A 13,103-nucleotide genomic window follows, 5' to 3' on the forward strand; every position below is an offset into this window, starting at 1 on the left:
ATATATATTTTTTTATACTTCCATTTGTGGTATTATCTCATTGGTTTCATGCATGTCATGATATGAGTTTTGACATTCACTTGCACCCATTGTGTGTGTGTTACGGAGATGTGTTCATTTACATACTTGCCATTGGGGTTGTATCATGTAATTGGCATTTCTATGTGGGTGGATGCAATACTTGGGTGGGTCTTTGGCCTATGGAGGCTAGCCATAAGGGCCAGGGATCTAGATTGTGATGACATGTTGGCTGGGGGACATGTGTCGGGGCCTGCTGGCAGGTGCCCTGCACTGCTTGGGGGTGGGGGTGCAGGGGACATGTGTGGGGGCCTGCTGGCAGGTGCCCTGCACTGCTGGGGGGGGGGTGGGGGTGCAAGGGGACATGAGTGGGACATGAGCGGGGGCCTGCTGGCAGGTGCTCGTCACTGCTGGGGGTGGGGGTGCTGGGGGACATGAGTGGGGGCCTGCTGGCAGGTGCCCTGCACTGCTTGGGGGGTGGGGTGCAGGGGGACATGAGTGGGGGCCTGCTGGCAGGTGCCCTGCACTGCTGGGGGGTGGGGTGCTGTGGGACATGAGTGGGGGCCTGCTGGCAGGTGCCCTGCACTACTTGGGGGGTGGGGGTGCTGGGGGACATGAGTGGGGGCCTGCTGGCAGGTGCCCTGCACTGCTGGGGGGTGGGGGTGCTGGAGGACATGAGTGGGGACCTGCTGGCAGGTGCCCTGCACTGCTGGGGGGTGGGGGTGCAAGGCGACATGAGTGGGGGCTTTCTGGCAGGTGCCCCTCAGTGCTGGGGGGTGGGGGTGCAAGGGGACATGAGTGGGACATGAGTGGGGACCTGCTGGCAGGTGTCCCTGACTGCTGGGGGGTGCGGGTGCTGGGAGACATGAGTGGGGGCCTGCTGGCAGGTGCCGTGCACTGCTTGGAGGGTGGTGGTGCAAGGGGACATGAGTGGGGGTCTGCTGGCAGGTGCCCTGCACTGCTGGGGGTGGGGGCGCAAGGGGGTAATGCGTTGGTGATCACTAGTGCAAGGTGACATGTGGCTTGGCTGGGGGGCATGCCCATGGTGGATGGGCTGCCTGCGGGACATGACCAGGGGTACAGGGTAGTCCCCTGTGGTGTGGGCTGCCTGCAGGGCCGTGGAGGGTGTAGAGGGAACACCTGGGAGGACCCACACTGGCAATTCACGTGTAGGACTCCCCTGCACCCCCGAAATACACGTACCCCACTCACACAGCGCCTATCGCGTGTGAAACTTCACGCGCACCCCAGAAATACACATACCCTGCTGAAATCGCGTGTTATATTTCCCTGCTCCCCAGAAATACACGTACCCTGCTGAAATCACGTGTGGAACTTCCCGCGCACCCCAGTAATACACGTACCCTGCTGAAATCGCGTGTTAAACTTCCTCGCACCCCAGAAATACAAGTACCCTGCTATAATCGCGTGTGGAACTTCCCGCGCACCACAGTAATACACATACCCTGCTGAAATCGCGTGTTAAACTTCCCCGCACCCCAGAAATACACGTACCCTGCTGAAATCGCATGTGGAACTTCCTGCGCACCCCAGTAATACATGTACCCTGCTGAAATCGCGTGTTAAACTTCCCCACACCCCAGAAATACACATACCCTGCTGAAATCGCGTGTGAAACTTCCCGCACACACCAGTAATACACGTGCCCTGCTGAAATCGCGTGCTAAACATCCCCGCACCCCAGAAATACACGTACCCTGCTGAAATTGCGTGTGGAACTTGCCGCGCACCCCAGTAATACACTTTCCCCGCTCGGCGTTTGCTGTTTGGCAGCCCTGTATACTGGTCCAGGGTTAGTGCAGCCCTTTGCGCTGAATTGGGAATTTTGATGGCTTTTCCTTGCCTGAGGGCGTTCTTGGGGGCGTAACTGGTGCTGCTGCAGGGTCGCTGCGCCACTCTGCGCCATGGCTGGTTTTGGAGATTAAAATCCATGAATACGCTGTGCGCGGAAATCGATTTTAGCGCACGCGGCTGGCGCAGACATTTGCACGCGCACACTGTGCGCCAGCTACGTGCGCCACTTTTGTGCGAAATTTTATGAATTACCCTGTTAGTCTTTTTATGGCGTATCAGCCTTAATAGTTCAGGGGAACTGCTTGGGATTTTCAGGTCTGGGCTTGCAATGATAACACTATTGTCAATGTTACCGCTGACTTGCACGTCTTTAGAGGTTGTAATGGAGCTCAGATTTGACTTCAAAGATCAATTATCAACATGATTAGGCATCAAACCAATTATAACAGATTCAGTTGTTAGAGTAACAGGGACCGTTCGTTATACAAGTAAATGTTTGTATTTGTTTACGCAGTTCTAGGAAAGGCTACCAAGCGCTGAGTTTAGATTTAATAGCCTTTAGTAACGTGTTGTTTTAACTTCACCATGAATGTTGTCACATTAACTGACAACAGAATTAAGAACTACTTTAAAAGCTGATACCGCCTGCATGCTTCAGGGAGCGCTACTTTCCTCCTTTAGACCAACTAGACCTGTATTTTGTAAATGGTTGATCAAACCTGTACTCATTCAGGTAAAGCACAATGATATTGAAGGAGGCTTCAATTTTACAATATTGTGTAGATCCTCTGTCTTTTTAAGTTGAAATTATAGGCCTGGGGATGGAGTCAACAAGAGGGTGGCATAGGGTTTTGCAAACAAATGGTCCGATAAGATGTATGGCATATCTGACATTGATTCCAATGAACCATGAGGGGTTAAGCACTTTGCACACATCTGAGCACTGGATAGATTTTGTACATTCATTTGGTTAGTTATGGATAGAGTGGGTGCCAACAGAAAATAAGCAGGCGAGTCTGAGACAGAGCGAAACCAGTGGGAGCAGTTATTATCACCACAGATCTGAAAGAAAACTGAGCAATGTCACAAAGACTTGTGCTTTTTGAATGAAAATAAACTGTAATTCTGCTGCCATATAGAAAGGGTGGCATGGAGCGGAAGACCTATATTAACATAAGTCTTAAGTGTGGTACATCATGCAGAATGCTTTAAGGGTTTGTTGGGAATGGCGGGGTCACGAATATTAGAACTCAAGTGAGCAAAATCCTTACTCTGTAGGTTATATATGTAAATTAAGGAGGCAGCAGGTGAAAAGGGAAGAAAATATCAAAATTCCGGCCACATCTGCATTTCAAGTGAATCAGCCTTTTAAGTCTGTTCCTCCTCTAAGAACAACTAGCTCAGTAAGATTAGGAAGACCGGACATCCAGAGTGAGTATCCACCAACTCAGAGCCCCAACTGCACTTGGCTTGCTCTAAGCTGCCTTTTAAGCGTTTTCCTTCTCTCAGAACGACTACACTGATAAGGTCACGACATCTCAGGCGCCAACTGCATTTGGATTGGGCTCTTCACACTTGTCCTTTCACTCCTCTTAGACCGACTAGAACGATATTTTGTAAATAGTTGATAACATCTGTACTTGTCCAGGTAAAACACAGTGAATACCAGTAGTTGTAAGGTATTAATTAAATAATTAATCTTTTATAACACAATACCTGAGAGGAGTTTCCAAGTGCTGGACTCGGACTTGAACCTATGTTGTTTTCCGTTGTCTTGCTACCCAGGTAAGCACGTTGCCCCTGAGCAATCCTCCCGGCCATCCAAGGTGTTCTTAATATAAATTACAATATTAATAACATATACAATTTATTTCATTAATACAATTTCATTCATAAATACACGTTCATTCATTAATACATGTCAGTCTTAGTTAATATCCTTAAATCAAATTTCAAAATTGCTAACCCTTATATATTCCTAAGAAATCTTAGCTCTATATCAAGTCTTTAGAAATTGACTAAAATATACATTCATTTGATCAACATTCTTTTAAAAATCATTCTAAATCAATTTGGGAGTGACAATCAGCCAAACCCTGTAAAGTGCAAGGTGCAGTCTATTATTATTAGAATGTAGGCAATAACCCCAAAAAGAGAAGTTTTTAATACATATTTTGGAAAAGACATATTTGCTTTGGGCTGTTATAGGTCTGCCTGAAGGGTTGATTGTTTTGTGTGACTGGGGCACACAATATAAAATGGTGCATTTAAATTCTGGTGATATTCTTTAATTATCGAAAGTCTTTTGTAATGATTCCTCAATAATGTTGGCGATTTGCAAAGTCGGATCATGATTTTGTAATATGTAGGTGCCTTCGTCGTTCAAATGTTGCAGCATCTGCGACATGCATTTATGTTTTTGTGTCATCAGGATTGCGCCTCCTTTGTCTTCACAGTTCCTGGTTGACATCTGTGGTTATAAAACTGAAAACTTTATCGATGGGACATATCTCCTGCCTGTGTAAATAACACTTCAAGACATAATCACGACTACCTGTTCTTGTTGTAATGGTGTTGAGGATTTTTCTAATTACCCCCACTCTGCTGCCATTCCTGTTGGGAAGGGGTCTCCTATGCTGTCAAAAGCACCGTTGGCGAGCATTAAAGCACCAACATGTCAACATATAGCCACTCGTGAGAGCTGAAATACACACATTTAAAATACCCTGATATGATTCTCACATACTAAACCTGGAGTCTCAGCCTGTAATCCACAAGGTGTCTGCTTATAATGGATGTTGATACAGCCAACTCTAAGGTCAAGAGTTGAAAGTGTGAAAGTCAAAGAAAACTGAAAATACATTTAACAGGGACCCTGTGCACCATCTGAGGGTTCTGCCTAAAAAAAGGAGCGCCCTCGACCTGCAACACCCATGACTCTGATTGCAGGGTTGGAAGTCATCTGGAGCATGGTGATTGGCTCCTGGTGGAACATGGGACAAACTGCCTCCCTTATTCACTCTGCACTGAGCATCAAGCCCATGCATCTGTAGTTAAGGCTCAAAAACAGCAAAGGAAAACTCCCTGTTTGAGTCTCTTTGGGCTAGAAAGGGCGTTGGCCCAGAACACCCTTTACCTAACTCCTGCTTCCACTCATAGGGGTCCTTCCACCCATTGACTATCATTTCACTGTGGAGCGTCTTTTACCTAACAAGATGAAGGAATATTGTTGTTGTGGGCCTGTTAACTGTATTTTGCTATCAATAGCCCCATTCTAGCCCAACTCATAACTTACACCTGCTTCTTCACGACCAAATATCCACACCTTCCTGTTCCAATTGCCCTTTCTCTTTTGAGCGGCACCCTTTGTTCACTGTCCTCACTTACCTATTTATTCTACCCGTCCGCATGCATTTAGACGTTGCTTTATTTCTCCTTCTGACAATTCTCTTTTGAGCCGCACCCTTTGCTCACTCTCTTCACTTGCCTATTTATTCTACCCATCCACATGCACCTAGATATTGCTTTATTTCTTTTTCTTCTCACTATTCGCCTTCCTTTCTCCCATAGCCTTCAACCTCAACTTGGACTAACATCTGCATCACTCGCCAGACTCCCCGTTTTCCTCCTTCAGCCCTGAACCTGCACCCCTCAAATTGCACACTCCTGTTCTCCCTGGAACTCCAACCTCATCCATCCAACCTCATCCACCCCTCTCACCTACCGCGCAGGACCTGCTCATCAGCCCACTTCCTAGCAACCTTGTACTTGCACAATCCCTCTGCAACAAGTCTTCCTAAATCACTGAACACTTTGACTCTTATTACCCTCAACTTTCACTTCTTGCTATCACACAAACCTAGACCTCGCGTCATGACTCTGCCACACTAGCATTTAGCCAAACAAACTGTGCTACCTTTCTCACCAACCTCTTTGGAAGCGTGGCAGTGTGGGGTTCATTATCAATAAGCCCCTCATCACTGCTGCTCTACCCCCATTTGACATCACCTCTTCCTCTTTTGAATATGCCTCTATTCAACTCCTCCCTCCTACTACTCTCATGGTTCTGGCTCCCTATCGACCTCCTCGTCCTCTGATCACCTTCTTTCTTGATCTGCCCCTTCTACTTGAGTCACACCCTACAGATATCCCCATTGTCATGCTAGTGACTTCAACCTCCCCATGCTCTCTGCAGGCACCTGCCTTCAACCTAACTCCATCGTATCCTCATCTCCCCTCTTCAATGACTAAGAGGATATGCAGGCAGGATTCTCTTGCCCATTACCTTGATGATGTGAGGACCTCTCTCCTGTCTCTCGCCTCTATGTATGGCTCTTCCATTGAACATGCCTTCCCTGATTTACACTATGCACTTTTGACTCCATTTGATTAACACTATCCTGCTCACACATTCACACATTCCCATCCACATCCTCAGCCTTAGATCACCTCTGGATCAGACCCTCAAAACAAACATGCGCATTGACCTAAAACACTGGGGAAAATTACGGACACAAGCCCTATTCCTAGCCTATGAAAAATCTTTTACTGCCCTTACCACTGCACTGGATTCTGCCAAATCCCCCTAATACACAAACGTAATCCCCTCCTTCCGCAATCACCCCGCAAACCTTCATCTAATCTTCAACCTTTGCCTCCCAAGTCAATATCCTTTACTTCCCCCACTATGCAAATGACTTTGCTCACTACTTTACCTCTAAAAACTCTAAACTTCATGGCACTCTCAGAACCTTACTCCCTCTCCCTTACCAAGCCTCCTTCTGTCAACCACCTCTCCCCAGTGCTCTTCTACTCTCAGCTACTTCTCCCCTTCCTCTCCTATTGAATTAACACCTATCCTTTACAGTGCCAGCCCAACTTGTACTTAATCAACACTTTTGCTCCCCAAATGGTCAACAAGTTAGTCTCAATCACTTGCCCATATCTCTCTGAGATGTTTAATCTCTTTCTCTGCTGGTCTCTTCCCTGCCTCCTTCAAATCTGCAACTATCTTACGCCTACAGAAGAAACACTCTGCTGGCCCAAATGTCCCAGAAAACTATTGCCCTGTTTCTCTCCTTCCCCACTATTCACAATTCTTTGACCGGATCACTAAGTAACTTGAGGAAAATGGCCTTCGAGATCCACTTCAATATGGTTTCCATAAACAAAACACTACATAGACTGCATTCATGCATGCCTCCAACTTTCTCTCTAATGCTCCCCACTTTAAACTCTCTTATATGCCCATCATTTTCGACCTTTCTGCGGCTTTCAACATTTTCTTTTGTATTAATACTGTGTGTTATAGTTTAACAAAAAACTTTTCACACTTTAGAAAGATATTAACTACATACATATATAACAAATCAATATAAACAGCTTAATACTAAAAACAAAACAGCAAAAAACAAAAAGCAAAAATAACAAAACAAATCCAGAAAGAAAGTTATATTTCCATAATTTCAGATTAAACTTCAGTTCAAATTGAATTATCATGGTAATGACTAAAGAAGTTTTCCAACTTGCTAAAACCACATCATCAATATAATTACAAACTTACAAAGAATCTGCTTATTATAAAAAAAGATTGAGAACATATAGTACCTCACACCGACAGTGAGCAACATTGTTAGATAGAATATATCGATTAACACAAGGCTATATTTTAATGAATTTCAACCAAATTCATTCTCTGCAAACGTTCACTTTCAATTTTGAATAGGAGTCTTCCCAATGCACAAATGAATGACGTGTGAGGATTATTCATGCATTTTACCGATAACATTTCTCGTGCAAATACAGAATTCATGAAATTTCTCTCACCTGGGACAGAAAGTCTGTCATTTTCAATGTAACCACAATAAATGACCAGGTGCTTTATGGTTTCCTTCTGGGGTGCTTTCCTACAGAAGCGACAGATGTCAGAATTGAAATGCAACCACTGACTAATGCGTTCTTTCGAATTAAGCTGATTGAGACGAAACAGCATTTAGATATCACGTAATTTGGTGTCCGGGAAACACTCCACATACATAAGCCTCGGAACCCTTTCATTTGTATGTAAGGCAAATTCTTTATAAAGCTGATATGAACCAATTTCGTCATGAGATTCGACCCAATCCAACTGATATCGCATTCTTTTAGACTATCCCACTCGAGTAATAAGATCCTCTTTGGTAATGTTTATACGATGCAAAGCAAGATCCAACATTATCAACCACTCTCCTTCTCACTCTCCAGAACATTAGGTAGAGCAAGTTGGCCCTTGCCTGAATCGCCTGAATCGCCTCCTGCCTGGAAGGTTGATCCTTTAAAATCGCTTGTAGCTCAGAAACCTCTGACCACACCCCTCTCCCTGTTAACATTCCCCAAGGATCATTCTTAGGACTTCTGCTCTTCACCCTCTATACCTCTGCTTAGGAATACTTAGCTCCTTCATTGGCTTTCACTATCAGCTTCTTTTCTGATGACCTTGCAATTCATTACTAGATGGCTCTCTGCTATTTATATTTATTTATATTTATAAAGGGCACAAGTGGCCCTAGGGCATCATGGCACTGTTACAGTTGGGTTACTTAGTTGCATGAGGAAAGCAGAGTAGGGTGGAGAAGGACAGATTAATCACATTTAAAAGATAGATCATAAACCGTTGCATGGTGACCTAGGCCAGATGGTTCAATGGTTACAGGGGATCCAGGTCAAGATGCTTAGCTGTCAGGACACAACATGGGCAGTGTGGAACACAGTGAAAAATTTCATTTACAATTACAATGACAGTAATAGGATGTATGGTTTAAGGGTTCCATGGTTACAGGGGAACAGGACAGTGAATACTAAGACATTTAGTATACATTTACAATCCTTTCTTGAGTGAGGGAGCAGTAGGGCAGGGGTGGAAGGAAAACTTGCTTATATAGTTGAATCGTTTTGTCTTGAGAGCTTTGCAGAAGACAGCGGACAAAGCTTTCTCATGCTGAACTCTTCACAAATGGAAGTTATCTTTACCCTTGTTTCTAATTGCCATCCCTACCCCTCCTCTCCCATCCCCTTCCTGCCTGATCTTCTTGCTTCCTTCCAAGGCTCTCGTTGTTGGGATCCTCTTTGATAGCAATCCCTGCTGCTTGTATTAACCTCCTAAACATTCTGATAATTTATCCTTGTCTTACTACCCTCTCAACACAAATGAAATTTCCACTCTTGTGCTCAACAAACCTGATAACTGCTCAAGCCTTCTCCTTGACTTTCCTCTCTACTCCTTCCTCTAGACAAAGTCCTAAACTTTTCTATCTGAACTCTCTACAATCTACCCATATCTTCTCCCACTCCTACCTACTGATAACCTGCTGGTTGGCTCTCCATGTACAACCACTCTACTTTCAAGTTCCTTCTCCTAGTGTACAAAGGTAAAAAGGGTCTTGCTCCTCAGTACCTGTCTGATTGTATCTCAGTTTACTCACCATGTCATTCCCTCCAATCCTTCTCTTCACTCAACCTCACAGTCCTTTACCCTGCTGTGTGTGCCTCCTCTCGCTTTCGCACTTTCTCCATACTCGCCTTGCTTAAGTGGAACCCACTGACCATAACAATCAAAGCTAGCCCAACTGCGGATCTCTTCAAAGCTGACAGGAATACCTCTTCCAAAGAGGAACACAGACTCCCCTATACCCTCAGAGGATTTTGCATTCATAGTTAGAAATAAACAAAGTGCCACAACCCCCAAGGGGAATGAGGGTTATGGTACATTGGTTGGATAGTTTGGGTAATTGAGAGAAATGGGAAAGAGGATTAGGGAATGGTTGGTTGAAGGGTAGGGGGATGACTTCAGGTGCCTGCTGTTGATCTAGTGTTGGGTGTGCCTGCATTCTGGGCAATTATGACGCCTGGCATCCTCTGGTGAATCCCTGTTCCTACTCCTTTGACTCCTTACAGTAACTTGGACTGCACTTTGCCTTCGCCTTGGCCCCGTCCCCTGACAAAGTTCACCTTAAAATTCACTCACTTGTTAAAAAGTGTCATAATTTTGATGTTAAAACGGCCTAACACATGATTAACAGAAGCAAACTCAGGCATTGGTGTGGAGCTCCAAAAACAAATACCCTTTTTCCTGTTCTCCAGTAGAGAAGCTGAGGTCAAAGGCACCCACGGTGTGCAGATAAGCACTAATTGTATCCAGCTATGGGGCCTGAACCTGGTGGGAACAGATTGTTTGTTGGTAAAGGAGCAGGCAGGGATGCACCGTTTGAAGGACAAATTCATGAGAATAGGGCACAAGGTTCTGTGATGCCAATGAGCCAGGCGAAGATTTAGAATATTACTGCCCTCACCCCGAGGCTGACACCCTATATGAATATGTTTTACACCTAGACACACAAGTTAAGCAAAAAAAATCCTCAAAAGTCAGACTCGAGAGCAATGCCCTGGTCATGTCATCCCTGGGCACCTTAGGTTCGGAGGAGATAAAAGAAAGGCATGTCTGGAACATCTTGTGATTTGGGATGGTGCAGCGGAGGTGATGCCAATACATTTAGTCCAATGTTGGGGGTGCAGCTTGTGTGCGCCATGGCCCCTGGGTTAATGAGGAGGCCTATTGTCTATCAAAGCAGAGTTGGCCTCACCAAATTACTTTCATCGCCTCTGGAACAGGAGGGTTCACATCACGTGATGGCCCCAACCATATGAACCTATTCATAAGAACCCATCAATCATACCTGGGTTTGACTGTAGGGGACCATGTTTCTGGGGGATTGGGGATAGCGTAAATGTGGCCAATCAGTCAACGGACTATAGGGGGATTCACATTTTCTATAGAGGGTAGCCACTGAGGGTGGTGGGATTATGATGTACTCATTGTTATGCATGGTATTATTAATTTGTGGAATTTCCACTATATAAGCTGTGACCCTTTGAGATAGGATGAGCCCCGTGTCAGTCAGTTATACAGGACTGTCTGAGACCCTTTTGCAAAGAGGTGCAGGGATTATTTTGCCTCCTGGATTGTTTTTATCTCTCAGTTTTTGGGCTACCATCCTTTCAGAATAATGAAAGAAAGGGTTCAGGTGTGAAAGAGAATGAGAAGGGGAATAGAGCAAGGATGGAATCCTGTGACAGAGGGTGCCATTGATGATGAGCAAGAGGAAATGTGAGCGAGAAAGGGTGAGAGTGAGAGGTAAGAAATAAAGTGAGAGTGTGTAAGGAAGGAAGGCAGAGGTTAGAGAGAGGGGATATGGTAGGTGAATGGGATTTGAGAGAGTATGGTGGGATAGAGGCAGTGGGTGGTGGAATGGAGGGGGGCAGTAAGTGAGTGGGAGTCTAGACGGGTTGGGGTGGAAGGGTGGAGGTAAAGAGAGAGGGGGTTAGTGTGGGTGGGGGTAAAGAGAGAGGGGGTAAAGCAATTGGATGGGGTATAGAGAGTTGGTATGGGATGGGTGGGGTAGAGAGAGTTGGGGTACTGTAGAGAGACTGGGGGTATGCTGGGTGGCTGAGGGTAGAGAGAGTGGGATGGGGTTAGAGAGGTGGAGTGGTTGGAGTAGAGAAAGGGGGGTTTGTAGGAGTAGAGACAGTGGGGGTGGGATGGGTGGCTGGGGAAAGAGAGAGTGGGGTTTGCATGGGTGGAGCTAGAAAGAGTGGGGTAGGGTTGGTTGGGTGTTGGTAGAATGGTGGCAGGTTGGATGTGTGGGAGTAGAGATAGCATGGGTAGGGTGGGTGATTGGGGGTAGAGGGTGGGGTACAAAGCATGGCTGGTTGGGGGATGGGGGGTGGCTGGCTGGCTAGGGGAAGAGAGAGTGGGGGTACAATGGGAGGCTGAAGTAGAGAGAATGTGATAGAGAGATTTGGAAATCAGTGGGTGAGGGTATGTAGGAAGAGTTGGGGTTTGGTAGGTGGTTAGGGGTAGAGAGAATAGGGGTTTGGTGGGTGGCTGGTGGAGAAAAGAAGCACAGAGACTCCACTTTTGCACTCCAAATTAAAATTGTATTTCAAAAAAGATTTTGTTATAAAGAATTACTTACTTTTTCTACTTTTTTTTCCAATGTTAGAAAATTAAACATTCATTTTCTTTCACCTTTCTTTGCTCTCAGATTAGAAAAGGATAACCTTTGTTTCCATTCATTTCTGTTGCTAGTTATATGAGCTAGCACCCTCTGAGCTAGCACCCTCTACACGTGTTTCCCCATACCGAGTTTGGCATGGTTCTTCAGGAGGGATTTGTTTATATATACACAGTTGCTTTTTTGTTGCCAGTTGTGCAGTAAAGCTGAGGAAAAAGGTAGCAGGAGAAGTTACCTTAATATTTGTTTCCCCATTGTATTTGATGCCAAATGCCAAACATTAGATAGATTAGCATGAATACTTACTTGTGTTATGCTTCGTTATGTGTGTGCATCTTTAGCTTATTCCTTTGATGTCTGCAAGGTCTAATATATCCAGTTTGACAGTTCACCCCAGGGTCTCTAGGGAGTGACAAAAAACGTTATCAGTCTGATGTCTCCGTAACTTATCATGGCTATCAGTAGTGACAGAAGTTTAATCTAAACTGTCATGATTGATGTCTTAGCTGAAATATATGCTGCATTGATATAGGTCTCACCTGGGTATCAGGATGCTTCTAAAGTTCTCAGATGTGGCTCGTTTTTGAAGAGATGCATCGGATTCGATTGTCCGATGCATCTCTCAAATGGCCGTTCTAAATGTTGCGTCTGGAGCATTGCGACGCAACGTGATGACGTCATCACGCTCCAGATGCAACGCGCTAGTCCCGGTCGCCATTTTGGATCCAGAATGGTGCTTTTCCTCGTTATATTGGAGAATTCTCTGTAAGTGTAGTATGTAGCAATACTTTATATGGGTTGGGCATGAGTTTCACCCTAATATGCGCACAGGCTAGTTTCCATGTGAATGTTGCGAATTTTCAGATTGATGATGATGAGTCATACAAAAAGTTAGGCAATTACACAAGTTGATACAGAATATAAAGATCAAAACATTAGGTCATTTTTTTTGTACTTCTCTGAACAGATGGGCATTCTCTTACATAGGTTAATTGGATACTCTATGTTACTTATTTGGGTCTAAATGAAATGGCCCATTTCTGTGTCAAAATTTAGTCCGTGATTACAACAGTCAAAGATACATATCCATTTGGCTTCATGCTGGCAGAGTTCTTTCTCCCTATTACCTCCTCTTTGGCCAATTATGACCTGTTCAATGCCAAAAAATCTGATCTCGCCTATGTTAGTTTCTGGATGTTCAGATGTAAAGTGTTTGCCAAG

The sequence above is a fragment of the Ambystoma mexicanum genome, chromosome 5q (assembly GCF_040938575.1).
Source record: "Ambystoma mexicanum isolate Mex_15411 chromosome 5q, UKY_AmexF1_1, whole genome shotgun sequence".
NCBI lineage: Eukaryota > Metazoa > Chordata > Amphibia > Caudata > Ambystomatidae > Ambystoma > Ambystoma mexicanum.